The sequence below is a fragment of the Somniosus microcephalus genome, chromosome 22 (assembly GCF_052327205.1).
Source record: "Somniosus microcephalus isolate GS21.2 chromosome 22, FLI_Smic_1.0, whole genome shotgun sequence".
NCBI classification, from domain to species: domain Eukaryota; kingdom Metazoa; phylum Chordata; class Chondrichthyes; order Squaliformes; family Somniosidae; genus Somniosus; species Somniosus microcephalus.
Window position 1 is genome coordinate 2,246,319 of NC_141008.1, and position 15,322 is coordinate 2,261,640.

Below are 15,322 nucleotides of genomic sequence, written 5' to 3' on the forward strand. Positions count from 1 at the left end.
GCTGCTCAGGATGCCAGAAAGTCCAAAATGCACCACCACAGGCCCCTCTACACCCATGGGAGTGGCCCTCATCTCCATGGCAACGGGTGCATATTGATTTTGCTGGTCCATTCATGGACTCAATGTTTTTAATAGCCGTGGATGCGCACTCGAAATGGCCTGAGGTCATCAAAATGTCCTCCACCACCACGGAGAAAACTATTGCAGTCCTACGGACCATTTTTGCCAAGAATGGCTTGACAGAACAGATTTGCTCCGACAACGGACCACAGTTTGTGTCCGAAGTGTTCCGGAGGTTCTTGAAAAAGAATGGGGTAAGGTATTACATATCCGCCCCGTATCATCCAGCCACAAATGGATTGGCTGAGAGGTTCGTACAAACCTTTAAGAAGGCAATAAAGGCTATGTACAATGACAACATTCCACTGCAGCACAAGGTGGACAATTTCCTGTTAGCCTACCGGAATGTGACACATGCAGTCACCAACCAGGCCCCAGCCATGATGTTCTTTAACCGAAGGTTAAGATCTCGCCTGGATTTGCTCAGACCAAACGTACGAAGAGATGTTGAGAGTAAGCAATTCCAGCACATCCATGAGAAGCCAACAAGGAGCTTCAATGTAGGGCAATCAGTCTTGGCCCGCGACTACTGAACAGAAAAATGGCAGCCCGGAACGATATGCACACGGCAGGGCCCACTAATGTACACAGTGGACGTTGGGGAGAGCGTCGTGAGGCACCATGCTGACCAGATCCTAGAGTCATAGGAATAAGTCAACCCCATGCCTTGCCCATACGTACCTGTTGATGAACCCGGCATACAGGTCGCATCTACCCCAGAAACAGTAGCATCGGAAGCTGATGAACCATCCGACGACAGGGCGCCAGAATCGCCTCCGCAGCAAGAGCAAGACACTCGGGAAAGGCGCTATCCAGAAAGGATCAGGAAGCCTCCCCAAAGACTGAATATATAAATAGACTATTTTAAGCTAATGTTGCATGTTACAAGTGTTAATTGTAATTAGTTTGCTATTTAATTGTTAAATGAGTGGTACTGTTAATCTAAAAGGGGTGGAATTGTAATGTATATACCTTTAAGTGGGGGAACTATGTTTTACAGCTCATGTATACTGCAGTACCGGCAGTGACCACACCTGTATATAACACTGAGTAGTAATCTGTACAGTTCAGTTGCAGTGTGAGCCACGTTGAGTAAACACCTGTAGTACCGTTCTCCGCAGTCTGTGTCTTATTATACACCGACGCAACACTACCAACCGAATTTCTCCCCCAAGGTCTTCAGGCTTGTTTTTTAAACGCTCTTAGAACTATTAGAATTATTATTTAGTGTGGCCATGTTTGATTTAAACCCTTGGACCTAGAAATTCGGTTGGCTTTGCGCCCAGTTTTCGCCCAAAGAGGGCTTTTGCGCCAATAGAGGAGTTCACGCTGATATTCAGCGCTGCGGTAATGGCGGCGGTAGCCGGTAGCGCTGCGCCGGCACCGATGACATCATCGGTGTGCGCAGTGCCCCGGTTCCGCCCCGATGCCGGCCCGAATCCCATATTCAGTTGCCGCCGCCTCCTCCGTGGCGGCCGCTACTTACACCCGGAGACCAGGGCCTTACTGCAGCCTTAGTGGGGCGCATAAAGGTGGAGGTGCGGCCGGCCGCTTTTTCGGCGGCCGCCTGCCCGCACCTCCTTCCCCGGCCTCCTCCACCACCCCCCCCGCGGCATGGCCAGCTGCTTTCTGCGAGCCCGGCACTTCTCCGTGGTGCCGGGCTCATTTGCCAGCACAATCCAGCGGTGATCTCCCCGTTGCAGGCACCTCCACCTTAAGAGAAGGAGGAGGCCTGCAGTACCACAGCCTGCCGCACCGCATCGGGTGGCGCAGCGGCGCCGACAGCGCTGAAATTCAGTTTCAGCGCCCCAAGCGGGGGCGGGCACAGCCTGGAATAGCGCCCGGTTCTGACTTGGGGTGCAAAAGCTGAATATCTGACGGGCGCAACTGGCTCCGCGCTCAGCGCTAACTTTTGGGCGCAAACCAGCTGGCGGGCCCAAACTGAATTTCTGGGCCCTGATTTCTCTAACTGCCACTTTTGTTTTTCTCCTTCCTATCTTTTGCTTTAATCCTTGTTTCCCTTTGCTCTGTCCCCCTGTTCAGGTTCCCAACCCCCTGCCATTTTAGTTTAAACCCTCCCCCAGCGCACTAGCAAACATTCACCCTAGGACATCGGTCCCGGCCCTGCCCAGGTGCAAACCATCCAGTTTGAACTGGTCCCACCTCCCCCAGAACTGGTTCCAATATCCCAGGAATTTCAATCCCTCCCCCTCGCACCATTCCTCTCGCCATGTATTCATCTGAAATATCCTATTTCTACTGATTAGCACGTGGCACTGGTAGCAATCCTGAGATTACTACCTTCGTGATCCTATCTTTTAATTTACCTCCTAACTCCCTATATTCAGCTTTTAGGACCTCATCCCATTTTTTACCTATATCGTTGGTACCTATATGCACCATGACAACTGGCTGTTCACCCTCCCCTTCCAAAACGTTCTGCAGCCGCTCTGAGACATCCTTGACCCTTGCACCAGGGAGGCAACACACCATCTTGGAGTCTCGTTTGCGGCCGCAGAAATGCCTATCTATTCCCCTTACAATAGAATCCCCTATTACTATAGCTCTACCCCTCTTTTTCCTCCCGTCCTGTGCAGCAGAGTCACCCCTGGTGCCAGGAAGTTGGCTGCTGCTGCCTTCCTCTGATAACCCATCCCCCCCAACATTACTCAAAGTGGTGTATCTGTTTGAGAGGGGGATATCCACAGGGGACCCCTGCACTACCTGCCTGCGCCTAGTACTCTGCCTGTTGGTCACCCCTTCCCTTTCTGCCTGTCCAAGCTCTACCTGTGGTGTATCCAACTCCCTAAAAATGCTATTCACGATGTCCTCAGCATCGCAAACACTCCAGTATGCATCCAATCGCGGCTCCAGCACCACAATGCGGTCTGTCAGTAGCTTCAGCTGGATACACTTCCTGCACATATAGTTGTCAGGTACACAGGAAGTGTCCCTGAGTTCTCACATATCGCAGGAGGAGCATACCACGCAGCCGGGCTCTCCTGCCATTACTTACCCTTTAATTAATTGAAATTAAGTTAAATCAAATCAATCCCACCAATTACACTACAGTTAAATGGTTTACCAACAGTCCCTGCTACACCACAGAGACCTTAGCAACTATAAGCTACAGAGTTAAAGTTTAAAAAGAGAGAAAAACTCACCAATCACTTACTTGCTTTCTGGTGACATCACACTTCGATGACTTTATACCTCTCTCCCTCCCTCTGAGCTCGGAGACTGCTGATTAGTACGTCAATAAGAAACAATCCCGACCGAGCGTCAGAAGGAGAGAGCTGCAATCAACAGGAGCTGGCCACTCCGGGGTGATTGTATGAACATTTACTTACAACATATTTGGGCATTGTATTGCTAGAGCATCTTTAATTGTGCACATTAGTAGAGTAAGAAGGGCATTGAATTGCCATTTAAATCTCGAAGTGTTTTTGTTTTCTTTTCTCTTTTCCTTTAACAAACGACCTTCTTTAATTTAAGAGTTTTTGGGTGATTCATTAATTATTTCCCTTGTAATTCATGGGTCAAAACAAAATACAAGCCTGAGAATAGGACAGCGAGGCTCACAGTATTGGGGCAGTAGAAGCTGTAAAAAGTGAAAGTTAGTTTAAGATCCTGTTTTTAACCTAAAACTTTAAAAACTGTGGTTAACAGAAGCTGCCTGTCAGTGGCAGTTAACGGTCAGCTGTAAGTGCTGGTCTTGATTAGGCACTAATCTCCAGGAGCAGGGAGCTGAGTCATCACTTGTAAATTGGGCAAGGTGCCTAGTGTATTAGATAAACATTGCTGCAGAGCCCAGAGTTAGATTAGACAGAGTGTTTTGTTTGGAAATTTGGATAGAGTGGGAATTTCTGGAAAGGATGATTGGCTATGAAAATTGACCCTTAGTGTTAGGGGGATTAAATATGTGGGGTTACGGGGATAGGGTGGGATATGTGTTGGTGTGGGGGTTACGGGGATCGGGTGGGATATGTGTCGGTGCAGGCTCGATGGGCCGAAATGGCCTCTATTTGCACTGTGGGGTTTCTGTGATTCTGTGAAGTATTGGGCAAGTAGAAGCTGTAAAAAGTGAAATTTAGTTTAAGTTTTTGTTTTAGAACTTTAAAAACTGGTTAACAGAAGCTGCCTGTCAGTGGCAGTTAACCCTCAGTCAGCTGTAAGTGGTTGTCTTGAAGAGGCATCGAGTCATACGGCTCAGAAAGCGTCCATTATGTCACAGAAGAGTCCGTGCCGGCTCTCTGTGGAGCAAACCAGTCAGTCCCGTTCCCCCGCTCTATCCCCGGAGCCCTGCAAGTTAATTTTGCCCAAGTGCCTATCCAGGCTCCCATTGAAAACATTGCGTCTCCGCTTCCACCACTTCCGTCGGCAGCGAATTCCAGGTCATCACCATTCGCTGCGTCCTTAAGCCAATTCCATATCCAAGCTGCCACTGACCCACCTATTCCATGAGCCTCAATTTTGTAAACCAGCCTTCTATGTGGTACATTGTCAAACGCCTTCCGAAAATCCATGTAGCCAACATCCATTGCATTCCCTTCATCAATCCTCTGTTATTTTATCAAAAAATTCAATTAGATTAGTTGACACAATCTGCCTTTTACAAATCCATGTTGGTTCTCCTTAATTAGTTTAAACCTCTCCAAGTGCCCGTTAATTTTTTCCTTGATTATTGTTTCTAAAACTTTACCCATCACTGATGTTAAACTGACCGGTCTGTAGTTACTAGGATTGTCCTTACACCCTTTCTTGAACAATGGTGTCACATTTGCCACTTCCCAATCCTCAGGTACCTCCCCCACATCTAGGGAAGATTGGAAAATTATGGCAAGCCCTTCTGCTATCTCCTCCCCCAATTCCCTTAGCAACCTGGGATGCAAGCCATCTGGACCAGGCGACTTATCCACTCTAATCATACCCAGCCTTTCTAGTATATCCTGCCTATCAATTTTCACCCCTTCCATTGCTTCTACCTTTTCCACTTTTAACGATATTTTGTCCACATCCATCTCTGGAGTAAACTCTGATACAATGTACTCATTGAGTATTCTAGCTTTGCCCTGCGCCTCTAAGCATATATCACCTTCTTTGTCCCTAATAGGCCCCACCCTGCCTCTTACTACCCACTTACTGTTTACATGCCAGTGGAAGATTTTTGGGTTCCCTTATATGTTAACCGCCATTCTACTCTCATATTCTCACTTTGCCAATCTTATTTTCATCTTCACATCCACTCTCAATTTATTGTATTTGGTCTGGTTCTCCCTTGAAGAATTGACCTGACATGCATCATACATCCTCATTGTTTGTTTCATCATCTTCTCTATCTCCCTCATCATCCAAGGAGCCCTCGCTTTGGTTTCCTTACCCTTCCCTATTGTTGGAATGTACCTAAGCTGTACTTGAAATATCTCCTCCTAAAAAAATCACCCATTGTTCCGTATCAGTCTTTGGTTCCATTTTACCCTGGCTAGATCCTTTCACATCCCATTGAAGTTAGCCCTATTCCAGTTTAGAAGTTCCACTCTAGATTGTTCCTTGCTCCTCTCCATTGCTAATCTAAATCTTATGATACAATGATCACTCGTACCAAAGTGTTCTCCCACAGACACTTGGTCAACCTGGCTCACCTCATTCCCCAACACCAGATCCAGCAATGCCTTCTTCCTAGTTGGGCCAAGAACATATTGGTCAAGGAAATTCTCCTGAACACATTTCAGAAATTCCTCCTCCTCCTTTCCCTTTACCTTAGCATTATCCCAATCAATATTTGGGTAATTAAAGTCCCCCAATATCACCACTCTATAGATCTTGCATATCTCTGCGATTTTCCAGCAGATTTTCTCCTCTACCTCCCTCTCACTATTTGGAGGCCAATAGAATACCCCCAATAGCGTGATCATACCCTTTTTGCTCCTCAACTCTAACCAAATGGATTCTGTCCTTGTCCCTGCAAGAACATCCTCCGTTTCCAACACTACAATGTCTTCCTTAATCAGCACTGCCACCCCACCTCCCTTTTTTCCTTCCCTATCTTTTCTGAACACCTTGTACCCTTGAATATTAAGTGCCCAGTCCTCACCGTTTTTAAGGCACGTTTCTGTTATTGCCACAACATCATATTGCCACATGGCTAATTGTGCTTGTAGCTCACCAACCTTAGTCACCAAACTGTTTGTTTACGTACATGCATTCTAAACCCATTATTTAATTTTTTGTAGTTTTTCTTAGTCTGTACCTAACTAATCTGGTACTTCCTCCGCCTCTAGTACTATCTTCCCTAGTACTATCCAACACACTCACTCTTTTATGCACCTTATTCTTCTTTTCTACTCCAATATGCTGGTGCCTATCCCTCTGCCAAGCTAATTTAAATCCTCCCCAACAGCACGAACAAACCTCCCACGAGAATATTGATCCCAACTCTGTTGAAATTTAACCTGTCTGGCTTGCACAGGTCCCACCTTCCCCAGAAATTATCCCAATGCCACAGGAATGTAAAGAACCTCCCTCCTGCACCATCTCCCCAGCCACGCATTCATCTGTTCTATCCTTCTATTCCTGTACTCACTAGCACGTGGCACCGGGAGTAATCCGGAGATTACTACCTTTGAGGTCCTGCTCTTTAATCTCTCTCCTAGCTCCTTAAACTCTGCCTGCAGGAGCTCATCCCTATTTCTGCCTATGTCATTGGCACCGATATGGACAACAACCTCTGGCCCCTCAATAGTGTCCTGCAGCCGTTCAGTGACATCCTTGACCCTGGCACCAGGGAGACAACAGATCATCCTGGAGTCATGTCTACAGCTGCAGAAATGCCTGTCTGCTCCCCTATTGAATCCCCTATCACTATTGCTCTTCCACTCTTTCCTGCAGCTGGCGACACTTCCTGCATGTGGTTGCCCAGGCTACGCGAAGCATCCAGGTCATCCCACATGGCACAGGATGTGCACTCCATGGGACGGAGGTGCCCTGCCATGCCTCTATTTAATAGACTGAGAACTAACATAGCAGAAATAAACTTAAAAATTAACAAAACACACTCAGCAGCTACTCGCCAATCACCTCCTTCCCTTGTGCTGACGTCACTTTTTCTACTGACGTCACTCTTTCGGATTCTGCCTCTGTTGAGTTGCTGCCTCTCTTGCTCTGGTCTCGCCCAGGGCCGCTGCCTCTCTCGCTCTGTTCCACTCTGGTCTCGCCCAGGGCCGCTTGCTCTCTCGCTCTGCTCTGGTTTCACCCAGGGCTGCTGCCTCTCTCGCTCTGCTACGCTCTGGTCTCACCCAGGGCTGCTGCCTCTCTCACTCTGTTCCGCTCTGGTCTCACCCAGGGCTGCTGCCTCTCTCGCTCTGTTCCACTCTGGTCTCGCCCAGGGCCGCTGCCTCTCTCGCTCTGTTCCGCACTGGTCTCGCCCAGGGCCGCGGCCTCTCTCGCTCAGTTCTGCTCTGGTCTCGCCCAGGCCCGCTGCCTCTCTCGCTCTGTTGCGCTCTGGTCTCACCCAGGGCCGCTGCCTCTCTCACTCTGTTCCACTCTGGTCTCGCCCAGGGCCGCTGCCTCTGTCGCTCTGTTCTACTCTGGTCTCGCCCAGGGCCGCTGCCTCTCTCGCTCTGTTCTGCTCTGGTCTCGCCCAGGTTTGCTGCCTCTCTCGCTCTGTTACGCTCCGGTCTCGCCCAGGGCCGCGGCCTCCTCCCAAATAAACATTTGACAAATTAGATGAACACCAGAGGGTGACGAGATTCAGGCTAGTTGGCCAGGGCTGAGGGTGACTGATAAAGACATCTGTACAGATGCGGCGGAGATGGAGAATCTGGGAGAATGAAATAGAGTCCTTACAGGAAGCGGGGTGGGAGGAAGTGTAGTCCAGTGTGGGAGTCAGTGGGCTTGTAGGGAATGTTGGTCAATAACCAATCCCCAGAGATGGAGACGGAGAAGTCTCCGCCGCATCTGCTCCGATGATGCCACGTTCCACACCAGTGCTTCCGACATGTCTTCCTTTTTCCACAACCGAGGATTCCCCTCCACCGTGTTGACACGGCCCTCGACTGTGTCCATTCTATCTCCCGCACTTCTGCCCTCACCCATGCCCCTCCTTTCCTCACCTTTCACCCCACCAGCCTCCACATTCAACGGATCATCCACCGCCATTTCCACCACTTCCAACGTGATCCCACCACCAAATGCATCTTCCCCTCCCCTCCCCTCCCAACATTCTGTAGGGACTGCTCCCTCTGAGAAACCCTAGTCCACTCCTCTATCACCCCCAGCATCCCTTCCCCTGACACCTTCCCGTGCAAGCGCAGGAGATGCAACACATGCCCTTACACCTCTCCCCTTCCCACTGTCCAGGGCCACAAACACCCCTTCCAGGTGAAACAGCGATTTACTTGTACTTCTTGCAATTTAGTATACTGTATTCGCTGCTCACGATGTGGTCTCCTCTACATTGGGGAGACCAAACGCAGATTGGGTGATCGCTTTGCGGAACACCTCCGTTCAGTCCGTAAGGATGACCCCGAGCTTCCAGTCGCCTGTCATTTTAATTCACCGCTCCATTCCCACTCAAACGTCACTGTACTCAGGCTCTTGCGTTGTTCCACAGAAGCTCAACTTAAACTCGAGGAACAGCACCTCATCTTCCAATTAGGCACTTTACAGCCTTCCGGACTCAATATCGAGTTCAGCAATTTCAGATCATAACCTCAGCCCCCCCATTACATTTTTGCTTATTTTTTATCCACACCTTTGTCTTGGCCCTTCCCCCCCACCCCACCTTTCCTTTTTTTCTCTCTCCCACATGGCAGCTGTCTCCCATTCTGCCAGCACATTCCACACCTAATCTGGAGCCGTCTTTTGTCTCCACTAGTCCTATCACCATCTTGTCTCGTTTTGAATACCTCTTAATGTCTCTTCACTTCTCTTTTGCTCTCACCCAGCCTGGCCTTTTAATCTATTTCATTTCCTGTGCCTCTCCAGTCTCGACAAAGGGTTTGACTCGAAACATTGACTCTATTTTCTCTCCACGGATGTTGCCTGGCCTGCTGGGTTTTTCCAGCATTTTCTGTTGTTATTTTGGATTTCCAGCATCTGCAGTATTTTGCTATCAAGACATCTGTACAGCCTTGGGTTAGTCACAAGGTTTAGTCTGGGTCTGTGGCGAGTCAGCGGATCTCAAACAGGAACCTGTCTGTTAAACGGCTGACTTTGCCATGCGCCGTATAAAGGAAAAGTGCTCGATACTAAAAGCTCCGATGCACATCTCTGCTATAAGGAAGGGAGACAAGAGCCGGAATGTATTCACTGTGGAGAGACACCAAGTACAAAATCCCCGACTACACTCGCTGGGTCATCTTACCAACTTCCCTAGAAACACATGGATGTGGGCTGTGAGCACAGAACTCCCCCTAATAACATGTAGATTCATAAATCAAATGTTGTTGCTTTCTTTTCAGGGACTACTGAAGGAATCAATCAACCACACACGGTGCTGGGATCCCCAATATGGCTGACACTGCTGAAGATGCTTTGGAACTGGCACAATGCACCGCCGAGCTTGTCGAGGCCGCGGCTGCTGTGCAAGCTGCCTTGTCAGCAGTTAGCGGTTTAGGAACAGTGGGTGCTGCAGCTGGAGCAGTGGGTGCTGTTATTGGAGTGGCCGCAGCAATTCTTAAACTTGCTTTAGGCAATGTGGACAGTGAGGAGATGACATATATGAAGGAGCAGTTCCAGATAGTCAGGAACCAGCTAGATATCATTTCAGATCAGATTAAGGATGTGATTACCGAGATAGCGAATAGCACGACTGAAATTCAATATTTCAACATTGAAGAGAACCTGAAAAACCAGTTCAGGAAGTACATGGAGATCCTCAATGCAGCGCCAGAGTTCCGGGAGAAGGAGAAAGAAGAGTTCCTGACTCACTTCGTGTGACTAAAGGTGACCAGAATCTTCACACTCTCTTTGGTGCTGTGATGGGATATTCTGCCATCTTTGGTAAACCCATCCTGGAAACCGCCATGGATTATGACCACAAGAATCGGCGCCTCATGGAAGGTCTCTGCTGCCGTCTGAAGGAGCTCTTCTGTATTGGCCTGATCGCCCTGATGGGTCACGCTGCCATCACCGGGACTGATGTAGAGGCGTTAACGAGAGAATGGAATGAGAAAATGGCCAATGTTGAGAGTAAAATGACATCCATGATAGATCGGTGCATAAAGGAGTTTGCAGAGCAGGCAGAAATAGATGTTAAAAGAATGATAAGTGAAAAGGGTGGGAGAGATAACCAGGAATGTGTATCTTACATAGGAGACTTTTTAAAGGAGAAATATGACTGGGTTAAATGGTCTGTGCGGGTCTATGATCCTGTCGGTGGGTTCGACAATCACTGTGTAATTGGTTATCATTGGTTTAGCTTTTTCCGACACAATGGTGTTAATGCTGTTGTCTCCTATGCCATTGATCCAGCCCCAATTAATGAAGGGCTCATTCGGCAGTTAATGGATGGAAAGGATGGCTGGCGTGATGCAAGGGAAGTTGCTAAACACGTGTACCATAACCTCCCCTCTGGCCATGTTGTACACACGGTGAGACGCTTAAAGGGGCTGTGGGGATTCTGGAACTTACCCAGCAGTTGCCATTTCTGGGAAAACTATAGTGGAGTCACCCTGTGTGTCCACTCTACATGACCCTCCTGCTGGTCTTCCCAGTCCCTCTTCCCTCGAGTCCATGCTGCTGTTCGCGGGGGAATGTGTGCTTTTGATTTTTGGATACAATACACCATCTGTTCTACTTCTAATGAATTAATACAAATTAACCTGATTCTGATACTGAACCCACCTGTACTGAAAACGGAGCAGCCAATGAAATCCAATCAGAAACCAGCTCAGTCTCTCCCTCCAGAAGCCACGGTCTGGAACTGTGAGGGGCGGCAGGCGGCTCCAGTGTGTTGGGCCAGCTGGGTCCAGTGTGTGAACAGCCCGAGCTGAGGTACAGAGCAAGGAGACCTGTCAGGGATCACACGGAATGAATGGGCACACGGAGCCTACTGCAGGCCGCCCCACGTGAGCCACCTCATTCAGCAGGGAGCAAGGGGACAGATTGGGCAATGATTCTCAGTGACAGATGTGCTGCTCACACACTCGGGGATTGGGCCTTCAGTTGGGTCCGTTTGTCATGAACCAGTCCCGGTTCTCATTTAGTGGAACCATCAGCCAGTGTAGAGAATATAGACAACAGACAGAGCTCAGAGAGTCCATCACTGCTAAATGACAAAGCTCCACTAGAAAGCCCCACACTATCTTACAATTCATCCACAATCCCTTCCCAGCACCTTCCCTCCCTGTTAAATATTGGACTGAAATAAAAATATAAGATGCGAAATAGGAGCAGGAGTAGGTCATACGGCCCCTCGAGCCTGCTCCGCTATTCAATAAGATCATGGCTGATCATTCACCTCAACTCCACCTTCCCGCCCGATCCCCACATCCCTTGATTCTCTTCGTGCCCTGAACTCCATCGATCTCAGTCTTGAATATACTCAATGACTGAGTCCCCACAGCCCTCTGGGGCAGAGAATTCCAAAAATTCACAACTCAATGAAGGAATTCCTCCTCATCTCAGGTCTTAAATGGCCCACCCCTTATCCTGAGACTAGGCCCCTCGTTCTAGACTCTCCAGCGGGGGAAACAGCCTCTCAGCATCCACCCTCTCAAGCCCTGTAAGAATTGTATATGTTTAAATGAGATCACCTCTCATTCTTCTAAACTCCAGAGAGTATAGGCCCAATCTCCCCTTATACATCATCCCTCTCATCCCAGGAATCAATCCAGTGAACCTTTGTTGCACCTCCTCTGTGGCAAGTAAATCCTTCCTTAGGTAAGGAGACCAAAACTGTGCCCAGTACTCCAGGTGTGGTCTCACCAGGGCCCTGTATAATTGCAGCAAGACTTCCTAACTCTTATACTGCAACCCACTGACAATAAAAGCTAACATGCCATTTGCCTTCCTAATTTCTTGCTGTACCTGCAGGCTGACTTCCTGTGATTTGTGTACAAGGTCACCCAGGTCCCTCTGAATACCACCATTTACTAGTCTCTCACCTTTAAAAAAATATTCTGCTCTTCCATTCTTCCTACCAAAGTGGATAATTTCACACTTCCCCACATTATACTCCCTCTGCTACCTTCTTGCCCAATCACTTAACCGGTCTAGATCCCTTTGCAGCCTCTTTGTGTCCTCCTCACAGCTCACTGTCCCATCTATTTTTTATTGTCAGCAAACGTGGATATTTTATACTTGATCCCCTCATCAAAGTCATTGATGTAGATTGTAAATAGCTGAGGCCCAAGCACTGATCCTTGCGGCACTCCATTAGTTACAGCCTGCCATCCCGCAAATGGCCCATTTATTCATATTCTGTTTTCTGTCCATTAACCAATCCTCTCTCCATTACCCCTAATTTCCTGAGCACTAATCTTGTGTAACAACCTCCTGTGTGGCATCTTTTGGGAAGCCTTCTGAAATCCAAATATACTACATCCACTGGTTCTCCATTATCTACCCTGCTAGTTAAAACCTCAAAAAACTCTAAGAAAGACAGTAAGAGATACAGATAGATGATGGATAACATCTGTGGGTGGTTTATAAAGCTCGGAGCACAGTCTGGGTTAGTCTGACCCCACAGTGGGACAGTCTGATGGAGAACGTGTCTGTGGGTGGGTTATGAAGCTCGGAGCACAGTCTGGGTTAGTCTGACCCCACAGTGGGACAGTCTGATGGAGAATGTGTCTGTGGGTGGTTTATAAAGCTCGGAGCACAGTCTGGGATGGTCTGACACACAGTGGGACAGTTTGATGGAGAACGTGTCTGCGGGTGAGTTATAAAGCTCGGAGCACGGTCTGGGTTAGTCTGACCCCACAGTGGGACAGTCTGATGGAGAACGTGTCTGCGGGTGATTTATAAAGCTCGGAGCACGGTCTGGGTTAGTCTGGAGCTGCAGGGTTTGTTCTAAACCTGGATGATTCCTTCTCCGGGATGGTGTTCTGCCAGATAACTAGATACAGTAATTGGATCAGGTCACGTTTGCACTGCTCCAGTTGACGTGTTTTAACCCCATCAATCTCAAAGACTTTCCAAACCTGCTGAAATTTATGACGAGTGGAGTGGCTGAGGGAAGATATAAAGATATTAAAATGGACAAAGGAGATTGTCCTAACTGCAGATAAAACTGAACATTATACAATACAGTGTCTCATGGTTGTGTAAGCAATGAGCATGTATTGCAATAACTCACTAATACAATGATGGAGCTTTCATTTCTGATCAATAGACCTGTAATAATCTGATCTCTGTCACTCAGTGTGTAATGTTGAAGGTCCCTCTGTAACAGGAACACTCACTGATTCCACTCTGATATCTTGCACTCTTTGAGTCTAATTATTATAATTACTGGCTTTTGCTTAAAGTGTGTGATTTGAATTGTTGAAACAAAGCTTGTCCTGACTGTACACTGCAATGTGCTGAATAAACTCAGTCAGATAACACACTTCTCCTGTCTATGGATTAATTACTAAACTCCATTGTCTACATTGCCGCAGTCATCTCTTCACTCACACACTGAGGGTGAGGCAATGTAGGTAACACATGACACAACAAATCCAGAGTCACATGGCAGTCAATGTAACCCCAATCACATGGCAGTCAATGTAACCCCGGTCACATGGCAGCCAGTGTACTCTTTTGATTGGACCAAAAACAATTTATCTGTAAATTAAACAAACTTCAAATGGAACTTAAACAAACCAAATTAAAATTATATTGTCCGGATTGATGATGCACTGCAGTCCCCGCGGCGCCCACCGGTCGCGGAAATACTCAAGCGTGCCAGCGGACACCGCGTGCTCCATCTCCAGGGCCACCCGGGCGCGAACATGGCCGCAGAATAGAGGCAGGCAATCTGGCTGGACGACCCCCTCGACCACCCGCTGCCTGGACCAATTAATGGCTTTTTTTACCAGACCCAGGAGCAGTCCTACGAGGAGGTCCTCCTACCTGCCCGCTCCCCTCCGCACCGGGTGACCATAGATCAAGAGCGTGGGACTGAAGTGCAACCAAAAATCGAGGAGCAGCCACTTCAAGTAATGAAAGAGGGGCTGCAACCTCTCACACTCTGTATAAATGTGAAAAACGGACTCCTCCAGGCCGCAGAAAATGCAGGCGGCCTGGGAGTCCGTGAACCTGTTTAAAATCATATTGCACGGGACTGCTCCATGCAACACCCTCCAGGCCAAGTCCCCGATGGAACAAGGGAGGACTCCCGCATAGAGAGCCCTCCATTGGGAACCTCCGCCTCCGCCGGTCGCAAAGACGCCACGCCAAGGCGTGTCCGGATGGCAGACGAAGATGGCAAAGTGGAGAGTGTGCAGGAGCAGCCCGTACAGGAAACGCCTCCATGCGGAATGAAAAGGCAGGGAGGGTATTTCCCCGAGAAGGCTCAAGTTGAGAGGTGCCTGTTCCCGAGAGGGGTTTCGGGGCTGCGCGCTGATGAGGATTTCCGTCCGAGCAGGGGTCAGTTCGGATGGGATCGCCCCACGTGACTGAGCCTCCTCGATACACCTAGTGGAGTTGGGGCCCAGTGCCGCTTTCAGCGTCTCGATGGCTTTGACTGCGAGCCGGACGTTGGCCCAAGACAGGCGCTGCACCAGCTCCACAGGCGCCATCCAGCCCGCTCCTCCGCCATCGAGCAGGTCCCCGACTCTAGTTACCTTGCCAGGCACAGCCCCGTGCTCCGTCAGCCACCCGAACCCGCGGTCGCGGAGGTACGGATTCCTGAGCAGCGACTCCCAAAGGACAGCCACCACTCCTGACGGAGGAGAGCTCTGCCTGGAAGCGACGTCGTTCCAAACCCATAGCAGTTCGTGGTAGATGACAGGCAGCTCCCGCAGGGAGGCATGCGTACGGCCCAATTTCACAAACGGGAGCTGCGCGTCGTAGTTGAGGCCGTGCAGCTGGCGGAAGAAATACGTCGCCAGCGCACACCATCGAGGAGGATTCTCCACGTACAGGTATCTCTGCAGGGTCTGAAAATGGAAAGTTGCTGCCCGGGTGCATTGGCACACCAGCGCCTGACCGCCCTCCCTAAGCGGTAGACTCAGAACCGCGGCAGAGACCCAGTGTTTCCCTTTGGCCCAGAAGA

General features: G+C 49.1%; 1 pseudogene across 1 annotated transcript; it reads left to right on the plus strand.

The window, feature by feature from the left end:
• Positions 1-3,348: 3,348 nt before the first annotated feature.
• Positions 3,349-13,672, plus strand: LOC147101985 (uncharacterized; annotated as a pseudogene). The gene is made up of 2 exons (XR_015073193.1): positions 3,349-3,452; positions 9,582-13,672. The product of XR_015073193.1 is annotated as an uncharacterized LOC147101985 (transcript).
• Positions 13,673-15,322: the final 1,650 nt, after the last annotated feature.